At 33.9% G+C, this 23,209-nt stretch overlaps 1 protein-coding gene across 9 annotated transcripts in view; it reads left to right on the top strand.

Moving 5' to 3' along the window:
- LOC101266386 (uncharacterized) overlaps nt 1-23,209 on the top strand; it is a 66,384-nt gene that overhangs the window by 20,497 nt on the left and 22,678 nt on the right. For 2 of the 9 annotated variants that reach the window (XR_011212366.1, XR_011212360.1), the window contains exon 3: nt 7,475-7,831. The exons of 2 other annotated variants lie outside the window; for them this stretch is intronic. The gene's annotated coding sequence lies outside the window, so the exon portion shown is untranslated. 5 more of the 9 variants (XR_011212363.1, XR_011212359.1, XR_011212361.1 and 2 more) reach the window with 5 other exon arrangements.

Below are 23,209 nucleotides of genomic sequence, written 5' to 3'. Positions count from 1 at the left end.
AAACATTCTGGAAGCTTGCTGCAAGATTGAGCTTTACTTACTCTATTGATGACTTGTCTTCCTTTTCTTTACATTGATGAAATGTGAATTATCCTTACATAGCATCTTTGGTGTTAATGAGACTTGTCTCACACGTTCTAACACCTTCATTCGTGAGTATTTTTAACATAGTAGGTTAGGTGTAAGTAAGTCTTGTCTCACTTCTTTTAACTCCTCGTTCTGGTCACTTTCTTAACATAGACATCTTTGGTTATGTTATTACTCACGTTACTTGCTTACTTTTGTTTGATAGCTTCATACATCGTTTATGGACGATGAGAACTTAACTCAATAAATTACATATGTTCATAGTTAATTTAGTTAGGGAATGTTGGGACTTGTCCCAATGATTGTCATGCCTTTGGATATGGATTAACTGAATTACCTTAGATGTTCTTATATTGTCATTTCAATACTTTATCTATATATGATTGGCACAAATTTAGCATTGGCCTAGAAAATTTGAAAACTGATTTCATAACCAATTTATTGGCACAAGCCAAAGTTACACTCATTCCTGTTTAGTTTGGAATACCTTATCCATTAGCCAATCTTTTAATTGTTTAAAGATAACATTATAGCCAATTCCATTCATCACTCTTAGACAATGTATTGTTAGCCAATTTATTAGCATAAGCCAGGCAATTCATTCAAGTATAATTTCATGGAATCATTAGCCAAGTCTATTACATATTTTTGAAATAATGTTGTAGGCAAATTTATTGGCATAAGACAAACTTTCACTAACTTAACTGTCAATATTTGGTTAACTCACAAGAATAATTCAATGCTTTGTTTGGACAATCTATGAAGTTGTTTTGGCATTATAGATTCATGAACTAGATTTTATTCTTTATGAAAGTTATAACTACTTATTCAATGCTTTTACGTTCACAAGTTCGTGTGGATAAGGTATGTTGGGACTTCTCCCATTGATTGACATACACTATGTTCTGAGTTCATTGATGTAGAGATTGGTATCACTTTTCACCTTTTGAATTAAGATTAGTATAACTACACACATTTTGGGAGATAATATTTTGGACATACTTTTGCTAGGCCAATTTGTAGGCATAAACCAAACTTTCACATATGATGGTCATTTAAACTTCATTTGTTGTAAAACAACCTTTTTAAATTCAATTAACTTGTAATTATAATTCAATGAACAGCCTATAACAGTAGACTCAACTTCATAAAAAACTCATAACAACTTCATCTTTCTCGAACAGAAAATTACGCATTATGTCATTCCTTAATACGTGTAAGTAATAACTCAATCATTCAAATCCAATCTATAGACCTCATTAATAATAAAGAATAAATAACTTATAAAATCACATAGCCCCACATGCATACAATATGTTAAATATTACATATATATACTTAAAGAATCGAAAACAAAGATAACTAGGGAGATGGACGTTCAACAATATCATTGGGAAATAACCCTAGTTTAAAATTCATGAGTTTAAAATGTTTGAAAAGCCTCTTGGAGAAAGAATTACATGAGAGAAAACCCTTGCCGTAAGTAGAGCTTAATCTATGAAGACCACCTTCAACGAAAAGTTTGTGAAACCTTGAAATAGGCGAGAAGGTCTATGAAATTTCTGCCTCTTTCTTTCATTTGTTTTATCGTTGTGTTCTTTGAGTGTTTTGATCGTGAGTTTTAGGTTTAGGAACTGATCTTGAATCATTCAACTAATTCTTAATAAGTTAATTAAATAAATAAATTATTTAAATTACTTAAAAGCCCTTCCTAGATTGACTAGAACTAGGAAAACACAACACTTAAATCTAAACTTTTTCCTAAGAATTTCGTTTTGACCCCTTTATGTTAATTAATTCAATGGTTAATTTATTTAATTAAGGGACCTAGGGTATTTACTAAAGTACCCCTATGTCATTGGACCATAACTAACCCTTTTCGACTATTCTAGGTTAAGTACTAGGATATTTCTTGAGTTATACTAGGTTCGGGTAAGAATTTTTGTTTGACTCCTTTAATTTAATTAATTAAATGGCTAATTTAATTAATAAATATCCCTAGGTTAATTAATCAAGTACCCTTAAGTCATTATAACCATAACTAACCTTTTGGACCATCCTAAGTTAGGTACTAGGTTGTCTTTTTCTTGTCTTAGCAAAACCTCGAAATTTCTTTGTAATTTAGGTTTTGCCCATTTTAAATTATTTAATCAATCTGCTAAATTAAGTAACTAAGTAACGTAGGGTAATTATTAAAGTATACCTACGTTTTTAGGACCACAACCATCTCCTTGAACAATCCTAGGTTAGGTACTAGGTTGTGTCTTTAACTAGTTACTAGGTTGGTGTCACCCAATTTAAGTCTTAGGTTGTCGGGTGCACTAATTAGTTTATTTTGGCTTTTCCTAGGTTAGTTAGTTAGGGAAGTAGGTTAGAGTGTAAAATTAGTTTGATACCTAGGCCCCACATGGGTGAACCCATGTGCACGCCTGCTCCCTAACTACCCTAACAAAATTCGGTTAGGGTGGTCCCCTCATGGTTATTGCTCCCTATGTGCTTTGACATGGGTTGCTTGTATTTTTTTAACTAACTATTATTATGGTTCAGTTGAAAATATTTACTTATTGTCCCAAGCATCCTCACTATGTCCTTGGGCACTGCTTAATCTACATGATCATTTTAATTAATCATGTGCCATTATATCTAGGCTTGGCACTTGGATGACTCATACCTAATGTGATGAAATGGTTGATATGGTTGAATATAGAATCTTAGCTTAGGGTCTTCCTTGCAGGTACAGATCTTGGACAAGCTCATTAATGTTAGGAAATTGGCTAACACCCCTTTAATCTAATATTTTGTAATATGCCCAATATTTCACTTATATGGGTATTATATAGAAATTGGCTGATACCCTTAGCAAATTTTCTATACTATACCAAATATTTCTCAATATTGGGAGTTAGAATGCCTATGTACTTCCAATACACATTCTTAAAGACCTATTGGGCTCTTCACTAGAAATGTAATTTTCCAGAATGTTACATCACAAGTCATATTTGACCCATCTTATTCTCATAGGTCATAACCCTCACATTGAAGGAAATATAATAGTCTTTATACAAAATCATTAACGAAAAAAAACTAGAAAGAGCATCCATGTCCTCGAACATATGAGGAAATACAAAGTTCCTTGAGATAACAATCTAATCCCAAGATTCAACTCTAAGATCCTCACTTTGAGCCTCCTACACTTGTAGAAATATAGAAGAATATGGAGTTAGTACAACTAAGCACTAAGTATGGCAATCACGTAAAAACATGATTTAAAGAGTATGTTTTTCATGCTATTTTGATAAAATTTTTTGAACAAAGTGTAAGAGACATCATACAAGTGAATCTTCATCATACAAAGTAATACTTCTCATAATTCTAAGCATATAACCATATTCATTAAGTTACCCATTAACCATTTAGACCCTCTATGCAATGCTATCCTAAGACCCACCAAACTAAGACATAAAGAGACCGCCCATTCAAACTCTTCAATACACACCTAAGTGTTCCTTAAGAATACCAAAGATAAGGATATTCGTTTCCATCACAACTCAACAAGTCAACATTCATTACGAGAGATACTAGAGGAAACATTTGTGCATTTAAGAACTTCACATAAAGATCATTCCTTAGGATAATTCTAAGTTAAACTAGTGCAATGTGAAAGTAGCATACCATTCTACTACTCCCACTTAGTGCTTCCTTAGAACAACCCTACACTAGGCATATCACATTCTACCATACACATAATCTTCATTAACATTAGATAGAAGACCAACATCCTTCTTCAACATTAGACATAAAGTAAACTTACTTCGTTAATGTCATATAGAAACTCATTCATTTATTTTCTATTCATGGACACACAAAGACTCCCTCCAAATGCATACTTTTGAAATGAATAGATGGTGTCCGATTCTACCACCAACCCTAACTAGAACACCCCCAGGAAGAACTCGTCATTACATTTATTTATGGGGGCAAGCATTAACCGACATAGACCATGAGATCTTAACATGGAATCCGAGTATTTACCCCTTCCGAATGAGGGATCTGCAGTTGTCTATAGTAGCATCATTTTTAGCCTTTTTGTGGAACACCACTAGCTATTCCTATGTGGGGGCATAGTTAAGGGAGTAGGGAGATTTCTTCTAAGTATTACACCTCAACTCATAGGGAGTACCCATCTTAAAAGATTACTTTTTAATACTACATACCTACTCACAACGAGTATCCATCCCTTTTGAATCCTCTTTGTGCTAAGCATTAATCCCCGCAGAGTATTTGACTTTCATTACATTCATTAGCTATAGTTTACCAGATTGCTACTAAGTACTTTACCTCTACTCAAGGAAAGAATACTCATCCCAATCTATCATTCATTTATTGGAAACCTCTTAGAAATATTAAGGTTTTTACAAGACACTACACCTTTACTCACAGAGTGTATCAACCTCAAAGTACCCTTTCATTTATTAGAGTTCTATTTAGAAAACCTTTCAATAAACCCACATACATAACATTTTCATTAGCATCATTCATTCATTCATGTGTGTGTATATGTAAGAAAGACTTTCACATGACCACCATCATTCATAACATTGTCTTCTAATCATTATCATACTACATTCGTCAGTATCCACACAAAATCATGCTTCACATTAACATTGTACTTCAATTATCATACTATTGTCAAGAATCACATTAATAGATTCATAAGACGTATTTATACATAAACATCATAACATTTATTTACTTCACATTAAGTGCCTTCAAGGTCACAACCACAATACATATACTATTAATATACATCAACTAAACACCACCATCATAAGTGGACCATACCGCACAAGTGAAATTTAATAAGAACTAGAACAATTTAGGTCAACTTACCCTTCATTAAATCCATAATCACCCTTTATCCATTGTCCAACAATTCATCATAGTTAGTCATGTATATCAATAGATAAAAGTTATATAACATAATATAAACACAATTGTAACAATATGCAATCACATTCATCAAACCCACTTTGTAAGTCAATTTAGGAGATTTGGACAAAACATGGATTATTCAAGGAATTCAATTATAATCATATTAAAAACATTGATTTAAAATTAATATATCAATATCATGACTTAGAAAACATTTTAACAATGAACTCATGCATAGAGTAGAAATTAGGAAATTCATCATTAATTCACTTCTAAAAACATTGGAATTGGACTTCTTGAATGAGAGATTATTCAAGAAGAAGTATCACCACAACTTATTGGTAGAAAACACAGAAAAATAGATGAATAAAACACTTGAAATCCCTTCTCCTAGGTTGAATCTGACCTAGACCTTCAATGGTGTTTTTGAGAGAATATATTTGAGAGGGAAGAGTTTGATTTTGGTGATCGAGTCTAAGTGAGGGTTTAATTTATTTAATAAAATTAAAATACCTAAAAACACTAAAAATTAACCGTTAGTGGATTAATTGGAACATAGGGTGATTTTACTAATTCACCCCTTACTTGGCTGTGACAAGAGAGAATTGTTGGCCTGATAAACAGCTACCACCTACAGACCATAGGTGATGTGACGGACCGTCCTGCAGGTTTTCAAACTTTTATGAGGCATGGACATGGCATCTAAAGATATATAGGATAATTATTTACCTACAGAGGGGTTGACGCTTCATCAGATGAGCTACTGGCCGTATGTCACCCCATTTTTGCAGCTTTGAGGGTTGACTTTAGGGTCCTCCTCAAGGAACCCTAAATGTGTTCTTGGAGAGTCATTCCTTGAATTTGAACCCCCTACACATGAGATTCTATGCACTAGGGTCACCTCCCATAATTTTAGATGATAAACGACACACCAAAAGACATAAAATATGCAAGAGCACACTATTACATACAATACTAGTTTCAAAACATCTTGGTCGTTCATTGATGTTTAACTTCAAAACCTCCAATCTCCCCTTGGATAGTATTGATAATTAAATAGAAATTTAATAACTCAAGAAACTCATTTGAATCTCTAGTTTTTCCTAGTTCATTTTTAGGCTGTTTAGGTTAGGACATGAATCACTATACTAGGAATTGTATTTCATTGCATTGCATATCTATATCAATTGTGAATGCCTTTCTTTGAAAGTATTATTTGTGAAATAGATCTCGTGAGTTGTTTATTTGTAGTTTCTAGAATATTGTTATGGAACAATGTACAATGTAAACAACGAACTAATAGGTTGAGACTTAATTTTTGCAGATTTTTGTTCTAGAGGTTCGGTTGGGTGGTAGATGTACCCGTATTTTATATTTGTGACTTGCGTTTAGGTAATCTACGTCGTTTAGATCCTAAATCGTCTGTTTTTAGTTAGTTTAAACCTAGAAATGTGACTAGAACTTAAGTAAGTCAAGTCATTAATTAAAACATAGAAAATTAGAAGCAAGATAAGAAAAAAAGGTCAAGAGCCCTAGTTAAATAACGCAACAAGACTCCATTAGTTCATGCCCGAAATCTAAGAATTTCTCATTGGAATTCGTCACCAGGTATGTGATATTTCAATAGTGGGTTCCTTACCCCAATTGGGTCCCTAGATTTTACTTGTGTTCTTGATTCCCTTATCATGATTAAACCTATGATTTCTAGAATTTCACCAAATTATCATGAATTAGTTAATTATATGTTCCAAAATAAGATTACCATATTATTACTCCATTTATTGCTTGAATTTCATAAACCTAGATATGTATTTCTTTTGTTTTTTAATTACACATTATAGGTCATATATTTAAATGATTTAAAAATGTACATGCCTCAATATTTGAATGCATGATTATCAGATTAATTATTGCATTCTCAGTTTGCATGTTCAATTTTGAGATAATCAGTATTTACAAAAACTCAGCAATAATTATTTGACTACTTAATTCATTGGAAGTAGCAAAAGACAAAGTTGGACTAGGGTTCACCGTATCCAAATAGTTCCAGAGCTACTAGCCGCGTAGATTGTAAGTCCCCTTTGTGGGCATCATTTTAGTGATGACTTCATCATTCCTCTATACCTCTTGCATAATATATTGGGTCTTCGGGATAAGGCATTTACATCAGACTCCATATTTAGGTCATGTGATTCTATCATTGATAATTAGCAGCTCTGCAGTTTAGTTACACTCCATTACATTGACCATGTTTCAGTATTTCAGTCACAACATGTTATAACGTCATTGCATTAAGATTAGTCATGTTCAGTATTTCAACATCTTTATCATCTTCAAACTATTTCATTATTTTATTTCTTTGTTCAGTTATATGTTATTTCAACTTTACTATATCATACATGCCCAGTAACTTTCAATTACTGACGCATACGTGCTAGAACTTCTCGTGATGTAGGTTCAGGTTTTAAACATCCATGTAACGCTTAAATCGGTTCTCGGTCTTTAATTCAGCAGAATCAGTGGTAGGTCCTCATTCTCTGAGGATAATAGCCATGAGTTTCTTTTCAGTATTTTTAGTCCTTTTGTTTCAGTTTTGCTAGACTTAGCTTAGTCTTGTCCCAACATTTAGGCTTTTTTTAGACAGAGTTAGATTTATCTTAGTATGGAGTTAATATCTACTTTATATTAAACTCTTTAGCTTTTATATATCTCAGTTATAGTATATGGATATTCCCCATATTTTCATTTTATTTATGATTATACCTTCTGTATCAATTTATTATTTAGTTTATATTTAGTATGCTTATGATCATGCCATCTGGATTAGCTTGGGATCACTTGTGGTCCTAGGTCTCCTTTCCGCGTCTCGAAAGTAGATCGGGGTTTGATAATTATGTTGTTATATTCTCTTTTTAGTAGCATATATCTTTTTCAAAGTCCTCATTTTATTTTTTATTTTAGTATTATCTAATTTTTCCCAATATAGCTCGTTCATTTGTTTTTCTACATTATCCCATCCTTCAGTTAGTTGTCATCCTACATAAAAGAAAATATAAAAAGTTTCAAGGCAAAAAAGTACTTCACTATAGCAGGCTATGAGGTCAATTTTGGCAAGGTGAACTTGATTGTTCTTCTAGTAACACAAGGAGTAATGCACCTCCTTCTCAAATTTACCGTATGAATATGTTTAATCACATATATCAAGTATGGCAAGAGATGAAACAAAAATCATTTTGGTTCGAAGCATCATCTACGATGTGATTTAGAAGGTAGTTTCTAGCCCAAGCGAGACTATTAACCTATTTAAAGTTTATTTGGTTGTCAATCTTAGGGTTGATATTTTTATTTTCCTACTTACTATTGCTACGAGGGATAATATTTATGCATAGTAACAATCAACTAGACAATTTTAAATAAAAAAAATATTAATGGGAAGAAACCAGGAACCGTTCGTGACACTCTCGCGTCATACGACTCCATCCCGGAAGAAGGACCTTCCCTTTCCTTTGACAAACGGGTTTCCTTTCAATTATCCCTATAATAAGGAAGACATAGTGCTTGTTAATGGCCACAATTCCAAAATCTCCCTCTGACCTTTTTTCCCGTGAATAGCTTACATTCCATTTTGGTATTGTTCCATCCGAGCTCTTACTCTTGGACCACTATATTAATCAACCTGATAAGGACCTTGAATGGGTGGAATTCGTATGACAAGGCCAATAAACCAGGGACTTTCACCCAGTGAGTACGAGGTCATGGTGCGCAATTTCCTGGAAATAGAGTTTTGTTTTTCGAACTTCTTTCGCTTTAAACGACTTTGGTCCTATTTCATCTCTTGTCGCGGCTAGTATATTTGTAGTAGTAATAGCGGGAGGGGGGTAACTCTTTTGAAAGAATAAACGATTTAGTCTCAATTAAAGAGTCTATGAAAACAAAAGAAAATGGAATTGGTATATAGACTGATACGAACTTCAAAAACTCATAAGCTAGTATGACAAAGAAGAGAAATAACCAAGCCAATATGCTTAAAGTCATGCTTTATTGAAACCAAATAGATCCTGAAATTACATTCCCAGATGATTGTAATTTAAGGAAATATGTATAACTAATTCTTAGAATTGATTTTCAATTTTTTTATTTTTATCAGAAACTAAAGAAAAAAATTAATTCTCATATTCATTTTAATCTAAAGAACTAGCAAAAGAAAATAAAAAGATCAAATTGATACATAATCTACCTAAAAATCAAAATATGAAAGTAAAATAAATTGTAAAAATAAATCTTACAATGTAAAAATAAATCTTACATGAAAGAAGAAGTACAACATTTGTTGTTGTGTTGTTGTGAGAATTGAAAATGTCCGGGAAAAAAAGAAGTATCTTCTAGTTTTCAAAAATATATGTTAAAAAGATAATACTAAAAAAATTCATGTAATTACACAGTGTAACTACACTCGATTCCGTAATCTTCTTTGGGAATTGAGGAGTGTAATTACTTCCCTTCAATTACACCTTATTCCCCTCTTTCCAGGTAATTACTTGGTCTACTAAACATGACAAAGAAAGTAATTACACCAATTCTCAATTCCTTTGTGGCCTTTCAAACATGCCCTTAATTATTTGGAAATGCTTAATAATATCTGTTCATTTTTATCTCAAGTACAAGTAACTCTATGACAATCTTTGTTAATCATTTAAAAGTTCCTGTCTTATGTTCTTTAAATTATATTTATTTACTTACAAATATTAATTTTGTAACATTAATGCTATCTTATAACATTGCATACTATATGTATGATATGTCCGTGCCGTAAAATTAATCATAGTAAAATGTATAATATGATAAATTAACTTGTATATTAAGGTCCATAACAAGACCTACCTAATGTTTGACCCTAATCGGTCATTCTATCGTCTATTTCTAACTAGTGAAGCGTGTGAAGCAGTGGAGGGGTAGTAAGAAGGTCGCCAACAAATACGAAGATTGCTTGTATTTTATTTTTAGAATTAGTTGCAATGGCTCACAAAAGCATCTCTTTTCCTTCCTTTGTTCACTGTTGCAGCAACGGAAGTAGCACCGACTAATGTGTTTATGAGTTCCAGGTAAACTCACTCGATTTATCAACAAAAAAAGTCATTTCCACAAGAGACAAGTTAACTCATTTGAGATACAGACACTATGATCCGCATTTGTTAAATCATCTCCTTGATTAAATGAGTATGAACAAATCACATATCAAAATTGTTGTTTCTTCCTCTCCTAGGTTGTTGTTTTTTCGTGTTGATGAAAATCTCAAACCCAAAATTTAGATTTTACAACAACTTGGCTTATCCGGATCTCAACTTGCTACATTTCTTGCAAAAAGTTCTTTTTTAAGAAGAGGTTTACATAGTATTATAGAGTCTAATCTTGGTTATTTAAGGGATTTGTTCCCCATTCATGACCATTTATATAATAGTCTTATTAAAGAGTCTAGGTTGGTTTCATGTCATCTTCGTAAAGTTATCCCACCAAATATATCATTGTTGCAAAATTTTGGATTTTCAATGGACAATATTCTCAAGGCTTTTTATAGGTATCCTAGGCTTCTGCTAAATAATCCTATGTGGACTGAGAAAGTTATACATCAACTACAAATGATTTTTATATGCCTTTGAGTTTAGGGATGTTTCTTTATGGTGTTCAAGTACTTGCAACGCTTGATGAATCTAAATTAGAAACGAAATTGCATATTTATCAGAGTTTTGGATGGCCTGATTCTGATATCTGTCTAATGTTGCAAAAACATCCTTACTGTTTGAATTCATTAGAGGCTAAGAAAAGGATGATATTGAAGTTTTTCATAAACGAACTGGGTATGAACCTAATTATCTTGCTTTTCGTGCATTATTTTTAAAGCTTAGCTTAGAGAAGAGGATTATGCCAAGGAATGAAATCTGGAAATTTCTTATAGAAAAGCAGTTGTTAAAATGGAGGCCAAGTTTTTACACTGTTGTGTCATGTTCTGAACTTGATTTTCAAAAGAAATATGAACTTCCATTGGGGGGAAAAGATGCCCGAGATGTATGATTTATATATGAAAAGTATAAGCTAAAGAGAATTCCATATGATGGAGACAATGGCTGCAGAGCGAAAAGGTTTATTCAGTTCCTTGAAAATATATTTGTATGTTCTTGTCAAGCATATTATTTCTTGTGTACTTTTCAATGATGCAGATCTATTGATGCATAATGAATTTTTTCAAAAAAAATTATGGGAGTGACAAAAACTAGACACTGGTATGAGTTTCATTTCCTACTGAACTGACGATTCGTGTTCTTGTTTAATGAGAAGGAAAGCAATACATATATCATACTTGATGTATATGACATTGATATTTCAATGGTTATCTGAATCAGGACAGTATTTGTTCTCATTTAACTAACATTTCTTTATTTGATATCATTGTGATTGGGCAATATTGCTTGACGATCTAATTTTTGCTTCACGACCTTCCTTTGTTGTCTTATCTAGGTAAGTGGGTCTACTATCTTCTTTATATTTTGAGAGTGTGCTTTCTATCAAAATGTTGTCAAGTTTTAAAGCCTTCTAGCATAACAGGCCCTTAATTTTTATGATATTTACTTTTTTCCTAATTAAAGATTACTTGACATATTCCACAATTTTAGTGTAAAAGCAGTCATGAAAGTGTAGCAAACGCCACAAATCCTGCACAATTTCTCTATTACTTTTCTTTTCCTTGTTGAAATGGTATGTTAATGGTGTAGCACAAATGTTCTGCAATATATAGAGGTATTACTTTGTAAAAATCATTAGTTCCTGTGAGATCATTTAAGATTTATTTATAATTCCCTTTTAAGATTAAAAAAAAGTTGAAACATGTTTGCTCTTAATCTTGACATTAAGCAAAGAGATGACTTTGTCTTGAAAGCATTTCGCATTCTATCTTTCGGGGTGGCGCATTAGTTTGGGCTTGGGACTTTCATTTTGGAGGTCTTAATTTTAAAATCCCTTGCCAGCGAAAGCAAGGGGTTTTCCCCCTGGTTCGAGCTCGTCCCATCGGTCTTGCCTAGTGCGGTTCACCTCTCCTATGTGGTTCCCGAGTTATTGCAGAGAACTGGGTTTTTACCTTGTGCGTACCCAAAAAAATTAGCTCATACATAACTTCTAGCTCGATATCTTACTAGGTGTAAGTACCTCACTTATTTTTCCATAAGCTTTTTCCTTCATACCAATCATACCTTACTATATCATCTTTTCCCTACATCGCTTAAATATGGGTTATTGGTATGGGGGTGGGGTGGAGGGTATGAATACAGAGAAATAAAGTAGAAGAAAGTATATTTATTTGACGAGACTCTTGTAGAGTTTTTATATAGATGGATCTAACTCTTGAATAGTTTGAACAAAAGTTAGTTCTATTGTACTTATTTTTTCGTGCATTCTAGGAACTAATGATTTTTACCAAGTAATACCTATATATATTTGAACAATACAACTAACTCTTGAATACTTTGAACAAAACCTAATCCTAAATATATTATGCACAATAAAACAATTTTATAATACTAGTAAAAAACTAACGCTAATGCGCTATTACTCCCCCCTCAAGTTAGGTGTAAATAAATAACCCGTAACTTGGGAAACATTCTCTGGAAAGCTGGTTTCGACAATGGTTTTGTGAGAGGATCTGCAAGTTTGTCAGCAGAATTTATGTGTCTCATTTGGACCATTCCATTGCGTACGTTGTTGAGAACGAAGTGAAGCTCAACTTCAAATTACTCCATTTTGGTATGATTTACTTGATTCTCAGAAATGTATGTCACTCCAAGATTATCATAAAATATCATTGGAGCAGCACGGAGTGACAAATGAATATCTTTGAGTAAGTGAGTAACCCAATTTTTTTCAGACAAGGCAGAAGAAATTGTATGATATACAACCTACTAGAGGATCAAGAGATAGTTGGTTTCTTATGAGAACTCCAGAAAATTTTTGTCGTTCCTAGACAAACAATGTAATAGGAGGTAGACTAACAATCATTGATGTCACTTTCCCAATCAGCATCATCATAGGCACAGAAAGTAGTCCATTTCTGTAGGGAAATGTGAATACCATACTTTAGTGTTTGTTTAAAGTAGCGCAGGATGCACCTAACCACCTCCAGTGAAGCACAGAACGAGAAGTATTAAACTGAATAAGCTTATTGACTGAGTATGTAATGTGAGGTCAAATAAACAATAGGTACTGAAGCTTAACAAGCACACTTTTATATTCTTTGCTATCAGTTTTAGGTTCTCCAGCATTAACTAGTAGCCTCTTGGACATGCTCGTAGATGACTGATTATCTTTGTAGACTTGCATCTGTGTGTCATGTAAAATCTCTGGTATATACTTCGATTGATTTAGAAACAACCCATCAGCATCCCTATGTACTTTAACACCCAATATATAATGTAACAAACCAAGGTACTTATGAGAAAATTCTTTGGAAAGAGAAGTAACAACATGGTGAACAAGAGTTTCATCACTGCTTGTTATTATGAGGTCATCCATATAGATCAGAATATAAATAGTGACACCCATGTTGTGAATAACAAAGAGAGACAGTGATCTTGAACCCCAGTGATCATACCAAACCTTAGGAGCTTGTGGGAGTCCATATAGTGTCTTTTTGAGATGGCAGACAAAGTAGTGATGAATGGCGTCCACATATCCAGGAGGTTGAGACATATACACATCATCTTGAATAGTCCCTTGCAGAAAGCATTGTTGACACCTAGTTGATGCAGTAGCCAATTCATTTGAACCACAACTGTACGAACCACTCCAATTATGGTTGGTCTAACCACTGGAAGGTTTTCTGAAATTCAATTACAAGCCTTTGTGTCCAACCTTTTCCCAATAAACGGGCTTTGTACCTATCAATGAAGCCATCACCCTTAATTTTAATTCAAAACAACCATTTGCAAGGGATAATATTCCTTTCATGGTCTGGTGGACTAAGTCCCAAATCTGGTTCTTCATTAGTTCCTCAAATTCATCCTTCATAGTGCCTAGCCAATATGGAAATTTTTGTGCTTACTTGTGGGTTAAAGTGATAGATGGTGTAGGCTGGTTCATTTGGGCAGTGTAGTTAACAATTTTTCATTGCTTTAAGATGTTGTTTTGAACTTTGTTACCACAACAGATGGTTAATGGGCGGAATGTTAACAGTAGGTTCAAATGTGGGAGGTAAACTGAGAGATGGGGTGGTAGAGCAAATGATGAGGGTGTTAGACACTGATAGATGTGAGTAATTGGTGGACGATGATTTATGGAGATAGGATAAGTAGAGGGTACATGGGGTTGGCACTAGAAAATAAAATTAGGCTTAGGGTGACAAACTGGGGATTTTACATACTTATTAAAAGGAGAATGTATGGAGTATTTGGGGTATTACTTGGTTCCTAAGTCATGGAGTGATCTATTGTCCGGTAGTTCTCCTGCGCGGTATGAAATAAACATGCATTTTTTAGCAGATCGCGCACTAATGGAATAGTAGGGGGCAACTGGGTTGTATTAGTATCAAGGGTAGGATCTGAATGAGCGACAAGGTTAGACTCATTTGGAGAAGAAATGTTTTGCCACGTTAAAGAATAAATTTTTTATTCAAGTGAGAAAACACACTATCAAAGAGAAAAAAAATTCACAAAGTTTTACATCTCGACAGATAAAAAGTTTGGAACTAGTAGGGTCAAAAAACTGATGGGAATGATGAGTTATGGAGAAACCTAGATACACACAAGGTTTAAGCACAATTCTAATTTATTTTGGGCATATGGCTGAATCCACGGGTAGCACAAGAAATCAAAAATACGAAGAGATGTCGAAGTTAGTTTTTCATTAAAAAGAACTACAAATAGTTACAGGTTATTAAGGAAGCTAGTGGGTAGACAGTTGATGATATATGTTTAATGATAACAGGAAAACAACAAAAAATTAGATGGCAAGGCAGCTTGATGAAGTAGTGTATTGGTTGTCATAACTAGGTGGTGATGACGTCTTTCAACCACGGAAAACCGTTGAAGAATGTAAGGTGAAGAAACAAGGTGTTCTATGCCATTGGAGCAAAAATATGAGTCAAACATTTGATATTCGTCTCCTCCATCAGTGTAAAGGGTGAGTATTTTTGTATCAAAATGTTTTCCAAGCACACAATGAAAGTGGTGAAAAATTTGTTGACCTTTATTTTTGTTTTTTATTTTATATAACAAGATGTACATGCTATACTGATCAACAAAAATACAATAATAACGTTTTTCCATGAATTGAAAGCACCGGTGACGGTCCGTACAGATTACTGTAAAGTGTTTCTAATGGCGATTTGTTGGTCAATTTGTTTGAAGAAAATTGAAATCTGTGAGCTTTATTTGCAACAACATGAATTCCAATAAGTGAATTTATCTTTCAAGGAATAAGAAAGACTAAAATTATTGAGAATGCAAAATAAAACTCGAGAATGGGGGTGAACCAATCATCGATTCCACATATGTAATTAAGGATTGGTAACAACAAGGTTGCTGGTTGGGAGAGATAGTGATGGCCATTCATAGTGTCTTGCTTTATTCGGGCCGCATAGAAGAGGATTTATCGTAGTCAGATCCTTCACAAGAAAATTTAAAAGGAAAAAACTCTATTGAGGTAGGTTGTCTTGTAAAAAATGAGAAACTGAAAGTAGATTACGCTTGATAGCTGGAGCACATAAATAGTAGAGAGTTTAAAGTCATTAGTTGATGCATATTGACGAGTAGTAGCAGTTTGAGTACTAGGAATAACATTACCATTACCCATTGTCACATCCTCTATATCTTCAAAGTTTTGAACGTTGTGTCGGGAATTTGCATCGAAGGTAATATGGTGGAATGCACCCGAGTCGACAATCCAGGGGTAATGAACCGGTTGGGCAACAAAATTAGCCTTTGCTTCAAAGTAGTTATGGGATCTTGGACTACAATTTTTTTGTCGTATGCCCAAATTTGTAACAAATTTGACAGCGGACTCGTGAGGTTTGTTGCGAGAAATTGTGCCATTGAGAACTATTATTTGAATCTTGAGGAATGGCATTTTGAGTGGGCTTCCTAGCTGGTGGATGCCAAGTGTTGTTGTTTGGTGGGCGTCGAGAATTACATCAAGAAGATTGGGAATATGTGATGCATTGAGCAACTGCTACTGTCACTTGAGTGGTGGTCTTTTTTAGGTCCTCATGTTTGAGGAAAACATCGTGATCAAGAAGTTTGTCGAATAACTCAGTGTAGTTGATTGGGGGAATTGTGTGACCGTATTGCTGCTGAAATCTCATGAAATTTCGGATCAATTCCACTCAATATATTCACCACAAGTTCTTCGTTATTGACTGGTAAACCTGTTGTGGAAAGTTAATCAAATAGAGATCGAATCTCAGGCTAATAGTCAACATCATATTTGTTATCCTTGCTGACTCAACTTTGATGGTGACGGAGGCTGAAGATGTGAGTTTGAGACTTTTTCGCAAAAGAGGTGTGAAGGTGATCGCATAAAGCTTTGTAGTTGTCAGCAGAGGTTAAAATGGATGCGTTTTTGGCATTCACCGAGGCAATAAGAGCATTTTGAATCAGTTTCTCTTGTTGAAACCAATCTTTATACTCGATGTTTACAGTTTTAGTTGCGTGAGTGATAATTGTTTTTGGAGGAGACAATGTGGTGCCGTCAAGACGACCATAGAGGTCGTGGCCATGAAGTAGCATGGAAATCTGGGTTGGACTAAATATGAAGTTGTAGCTGCCAGATAGTTTAATGGGAAGTTGAGAGGCTGGGTTAAACCGAGTTAGGTATTTAATGATAGGGGAAGCATTCAACATTCGCAACTGGTATGCAGGGAGTCATTAACGAGGAAAAAAAAAATTACTCCTTAGAGTATTTTGGCGCTGATACCATATAAAGACAGAGAAATAAAGCAAAAGAAAGTGTATAGCTTTGATGAGACTATTTTAGAGTTTTTATACATATGGAATAAACAAAATCAACCTAACTAACTCCTAGAATAAAGGAACAAATAACGATAGCTAATACAACTAACCCCTGAACAAATTCACAAACCTAATCCTAATCAAATATTGCACAATAAAACAATTTTAAAATACTAGTAAAACACTAATGCTAATGAACAATTAGAGGGCTCAGTAAGCATAGGAGACGAAACAAGTGGTTGAATCTCACTTTTGGCGTGAACAGTTTGGACATAGAGGAATGTAATATGCTTTTTTTATACGAAGGAAAAAGCTTCTGAGGAAGTAAGTGAGGTTTTTACACCTAGTAAGGTAGATAGCTAGTAGTTATGTATGAACCGGGCAGCAGCTTTCCCTCTTATTTAGACCAAATGAATCTATTTCCCCACTTACACTTCAAGGTTATTTCTAATTTCTATATTAGTATTAGCATTATCCAAATTACATTCGTCTTGATTAGCAAGTAATTAGCTCACAGGAAAAAAATATTTTTTTTCATACTCTTTCATACCATAAATATTATTAAAAATTATTCCGCCAAAACCAAGGGATCTTTTTTAGATACCTCCAGTAATTATCACCATTTTTAAAAACTAAAGAATTAATTGGATGATATGATTACATTAATTTCCCTCAGATATCTTCATTCCACAATAAGTTGTGAGATGCTTAGTCTAACAATTTGTCCAACTTCCTCATATTTGAAAGGGAATCATTTTTTGAAATATATTTGAATTTTGATCGAAATTGTTGTAACGGTGAAAAACATTGGAAAGTGACAGTTACCTGACCACTCGGACGAGCACACTAAAGCTAGACGGATTGGAAAATCCGCGATATGGAATGACCTATGTAGAATCTCATTCCAGAAAAAGGAAATCTCTGACAAAGATTTAAGCTTCTCCGATTGAGAAAACTCCAACAATTAGTTTCCACTTGGATTGACTTATTTTAGGTGTTTTTAAGCCAAAATAGCTTTTAACCAGTTTTAAACTATTTGGGTAAACTTTAAAAGTTCTTATAAGCCCTTATTTTAAAGACAAAATAATGGCTTTTAGCTTGTAAGTCATAAACTAAATGTTAATCCAAACATATCCTTTGTTTTATAGAAGCTGTGATCCTAAGATCGAAGGTGGCTCCAAGAAGAAGTTCCTTATTTCCTGTTTGAGAAGTTAATGTCTCAGTGCCAGTTGACCTCTTACTTCTCTGCGTTATTTAATAGTATATTTTAAAGATATGTTTGTGTCCACGTGAACATCATATATGTTGAATCATTATAAATAGTAATGTGTCCGTGTGAACACTTATATACCTCTAAAATATACTATTAAATAATGTAGAGGTTAAAAGGTCCTTCATAAAGTTAGGAATTGTAACAACATTTTCAACTAAAGTTAAAATATATTTTACTCTCTTTTCCCTATATGAAAGTGTTTGCCTATACCAAACTGATAAGTATGGTGTTAATTATGTCTAATAAGAAGACTTTTTGGATAATTTACTTTCTCAAACTTACTTTTAGGCTAAAACAATTATACTATTTGATTTCCACTGATTATGGATCAATGAAGTCCCTATTTAAATATTTTATTGCACCCCATAACCAGTTCTACCCTTTTATTTAACCTATATATTTAGTTATTCAAATTATTTCACTAGTAGCTAGTGTTAGAAATTTGAGACAAGAGTTTCTATGTACTCTATCCTTTTGCTTCTCCTTTTCTTCTTCAAATTGCAGGCACATATATATATACTAGTGTAGCGCAGAATTGAATAAACTTTTTAGATAATTGATGTCTTTAATTGATTTTTTAAAATAAAAAGTGTAGAAAAACAATACAATCAATTCACGATCTTGATGTTGTCTATTTAGAAAATTAGTAGAAAGATTTTTTTAAAACATTAATTTCTGCTTAACATTGCCAATAAAAAGAAGAAATGCATAAGAAGTATCTTAAAAAACTTAAGTTGATTATATAACATTACATCTGAGATTATACTTTGCAATGGAAAATAATATTACACACCGAGCCTACACCTGGGCGGGACTAACACTCATTGACCATTGCTGCTCTCGGGCGAACCCTTGGTCTGACTTACATAAGTCAATAGAAGAAAACAATCACACTTAAAAGGATTAAAGAATTTAACTTAACTGACTAGTAATACTATATGGAATTTTCTAAAAGTTTAAACATTCAACTTGGCAAAAATGGCAGCAAATATCTTTCACATAAGAAAGAAAATATAAAGACTACTAAACTACTAACTGTCTATGAAGCCTCTTATCTGACTGATATGCATGTTGGGTATACCCCCACAACATTCTATTCAACTAACCTGAAAGCAAAAACATATGTCCTCCAGAATGCAAGGAGGCTCACCAACTGACTTCTGAATGTTCAACTAGGTCAACTATGCATTGGATGTCGATCCTCGCTATCTCTGTCTACATCATATACGACGCAGACCAACCGGGATTAGTAATTTAAAAGTATGAGTATGCGAGTTGGAATACTAAATAACACTTAAGCTTGAAAGGAAGTAAGAAAAAACACTTACCTTGGCTCTATTCAAATCATTATTTACTAACCATTATTCAATATATGCAGTTTAAGGTCAATGTAATATAAATAAAACTAACTAAAACATGTTGTGAACTCTAAATGTATACAAGTATACAAATAATATTTTAGATGTATTAAAAAATACAAATAATTTATGTATGTGAAAATACAATACTTCTTTGGGAGTTTCTCTAACCGACAACCATCATTTAAAAGATATAGTGATGTTACATCGTTACTCAGCCCACACTGCCCGTGTATCCTAACCTTGCCAGATTATAGGACCTGAACTACCTAAGGGATCTACTTGTATACTATGAAAAGGGTTCATCTAAAAAGTATGACCTTCTTCTACCCATGGTGGCTACATGGTTTACATGGAGACTTGAGTTATGAACTCGCATCCCCAAATGGGTACTCAGTATTACTCCAAAAATATATATATTGACTCTTATGTTTGTAAAACATACTGTTTGAGATTAGTGCTCAAAACATAGCTTTAGTAGCTCTCTTGGAAAATCATAATTTCCCTGCTTGCTTCATTTTATAAAGCTATTACTTATTTTTGAAAACTAGCGCGAAGGCTCTTTACTTGTTTAAATATGAAGACATTTGTAACTCTTAGAGATTACTTAGTCCCTTTATAACTTTTGAGAATGAACTCAACTCCTTACTCTTGCTTTAACTTGTGACTTGAGTCATAAAACAAAGTTAAAAAGGTTTGGTAGAGACTCTTGAAAACTTTAAGAATTCATTTTGACTTTCTTCCTCACTTTTAGACTTGACTCTTTACCTTTTTGACTTTGATCTTAACATTCCTTGAATTGGATTATGGATTCAAGGATCATCATCTCATATATATTGATGATATCATGTTGTTTATATGTACTTTAGAGTGTTGGAATCTACTAGGAATTATAGGTACATCATTTAAGAACTAGTACGAAAAGATGAGGGAGAAATTAGAACTCTAGGTCACCCTAGCGCTCTAAGAGGCGCAACGTGCCAGAGCTTGACAGACAGACATTGTCCTCAGGCGCTCTGGCTGGCGTGACGCGCCAGATCTTGATAGATAGAGTTTGTCTTGAGGGGCTCTTGTAGACGCAGCGCCCCAGGGCCTGTCAGACGGGTTTTCTGACTTTTCTTCTATACTTTCAACTCTAAACCTCCCAAAAATCCATGGATCTTCCTCCAAACACTTAGGATCACTAGTATCCTCAATACCCAATAATTTTGACTCGTAAAACAACTTGGAAAAATGAATCAAAACCACTAAAGGTACACTACATCTCTTACAACAAGATATCAATAACTGTTCAGCAAGAAACTCAAGATTCATCATTCAATCAATATAAAACTTGCTGAATAAAATATATTGGTGTGTGGATGAATGAACCTACACATAAAGATCTCACATACCTCGATAGGGATCGCCCCACTGATTCCTAAAGCGACACCTTAGCTTTCTTTAAGAATTCTTGATCATCCTCTTCTCTTCTCACTTCTTCCCATGCCCTAAGCATTGTCAACTTTTCAAAAACTGAATTGGGATTTGGTTTTACCCCTAATAAACCCTTAAAACGAATTAGGGGATGCTAGGGTGAAAATACTACTTTACCCTTATTAAAATCCGGATTGGACTTCCCTCAGTCCAACAACCCAACTTTCAAAAGTCATATCTTCCTCAACAACATCGCAAATGCAAAAATTTGGCACCACTGCAAAAATATTCAAAGAGCTTTCCAACCATATAAAGAACTCACCTTAGATCTTCCTAAGCTGGGAGTTATGGTCATTTGAAAATGACCAAAACTCACTATTTGTAATTTCGGAAATTTTTAAGATTTCTCTATTTATTTCAAAAAATGATTATTCTTGCTTTCTTAGATTATTTCTTAGTTATACCAAATTACGAGATGTTACATTATTTCCCCCTCGGGAACATTTGTCCTCGAATGAGAAATATTTCACCAAGCTAAGGGTAGCAACATCATTTTATCTCTCAATAACTAAAGCAAATAACAACATGCCTACACATAGTCATTATAAAATGCTAACAAGAGAATTTAATACCTTGATCTGCATTCTCTCCGGATTCAAAGGGATATATGTTCTTCATATCCTCCTAAGGTTCCCAAGTCGCTTCTTCAACGAATTGCTTCCTCTAAATAAACTTGATTGATGCAACTTCCTTTGGTCACAACTTGCAAATTTGACGATCAAAAATCTAAAGTAGAACTTCTTCTTAGTATAAGTTATCCTTAATCTCAACATTCTTAGTTTGTACATTCTGTGAAGGATCAACCAAGTACTTTCTCAACATAGAAATATGTAATACCAGATGAACCGCCACTAATTCTCTAGGTAGCTCCAACTCATAAGCCACATTTCCGACTCTATTGGAGATTATATAAGGTCCGGGGGACTAATTTTCCACTTCTTACAAAACCTCATAGCACCCTTCGTGGATGAAACTTTCCGATATACCCAATCATCCACCTCAAACTCTAACGGCCGTCTCCTAACATCTGTGTAGGACTTTTGGCAACACTGTGACATTTTTAATGTCTCTTGAATGACCTTCACCTTCTCCATATCCAAGTGAATTATATATGGTCCTATCAACCCTGTTCACTAATTTCGAACCACCCAATAGGAGCTCTGCATCTTCTCCCATAAAGTGCCTTATATGGAGCCATTTGGATGCTCGAATGGTAAATATTATTGTAAGAGAACTCAATGAGAGGAATGTGATCATCCCAACTCCCTTTGAAATCGATCACACAAGCTCTCATCATATCCTCAAAAGTCTGGATAGTTTTTGTGCTTGTCAATCTGTATGAGGATGAAAGCAATGCTTAAGTTCAACTTTGAACCCACACCTATCTTGAAACATTTCAAGAATTATGAAGTAAATTGTACACCTCTATCTGAAACAATGGAGACCAGAACTGTCTTGATCGGGAAGCACCCACTAGACATAACCGGAGTCGTCGATTTCGGCGAGGACTAAGACTAGCCTCTTAGCATTCGTCATTACATATCATAGGGTAAAAATGCAAAAGAGTTAAAAAATTTTATACATACATCTCTAAAGTGAGGTTTACATATACCTCTCACATACTACATATGGAGTTTACATAGACTCCTCGCATAGGAATCTTATATAATCTTCTCAATTAGGCAATATAATCAATGCATAAGAATTAGTCTAATACTTCGTCTCATATTGAACCATCTAAACGAGTACAAATCTAGGATATATCCAATACAAAGTCAATATGCAAAATATAGCCTTATATTAATATCCATATGATAAAGGAATGAACAATGTTTTAATGATAGTACAACATTTAAAGCTAGAATGTGGAACAAGGTAACATCCGAGAACATGAGGACCTACAAGTACTTGGGGAATAAAATCCAATGCTTATTCATTCGGCCTTCTAATATCTCAACGACCGGAACCTACATAATTGTAGAAACATAGAAATATGGGTTAGCACACAGCTTGTACTAAGTATGGAAACATATGCACATAAACATTGGAATCATGGTAAAAGGGACATTTGTTCATAAACGATGCTAAGTACCTTT

The sequence above is a fragment of the Solanum lycopersicum genome, chromosome 11, assembly GCF_036512215.1.
Source record: "Solanum lycopersicum chromosome 11, SLM_r2.1".
Classification (NCBI taxonomy): domain Eukaryota; kingdom Viridiplantae; phylum Streptophyta; class Magnoliopsida; order Solanales; family Solanaceae; genus Solanum; species Solanum lycopersicum.
The sequence above is the reverse complement of the archived record's forward strand: the minus strand, read 5'-3'. Positions and strand labels throughout refer to the sequence as shown.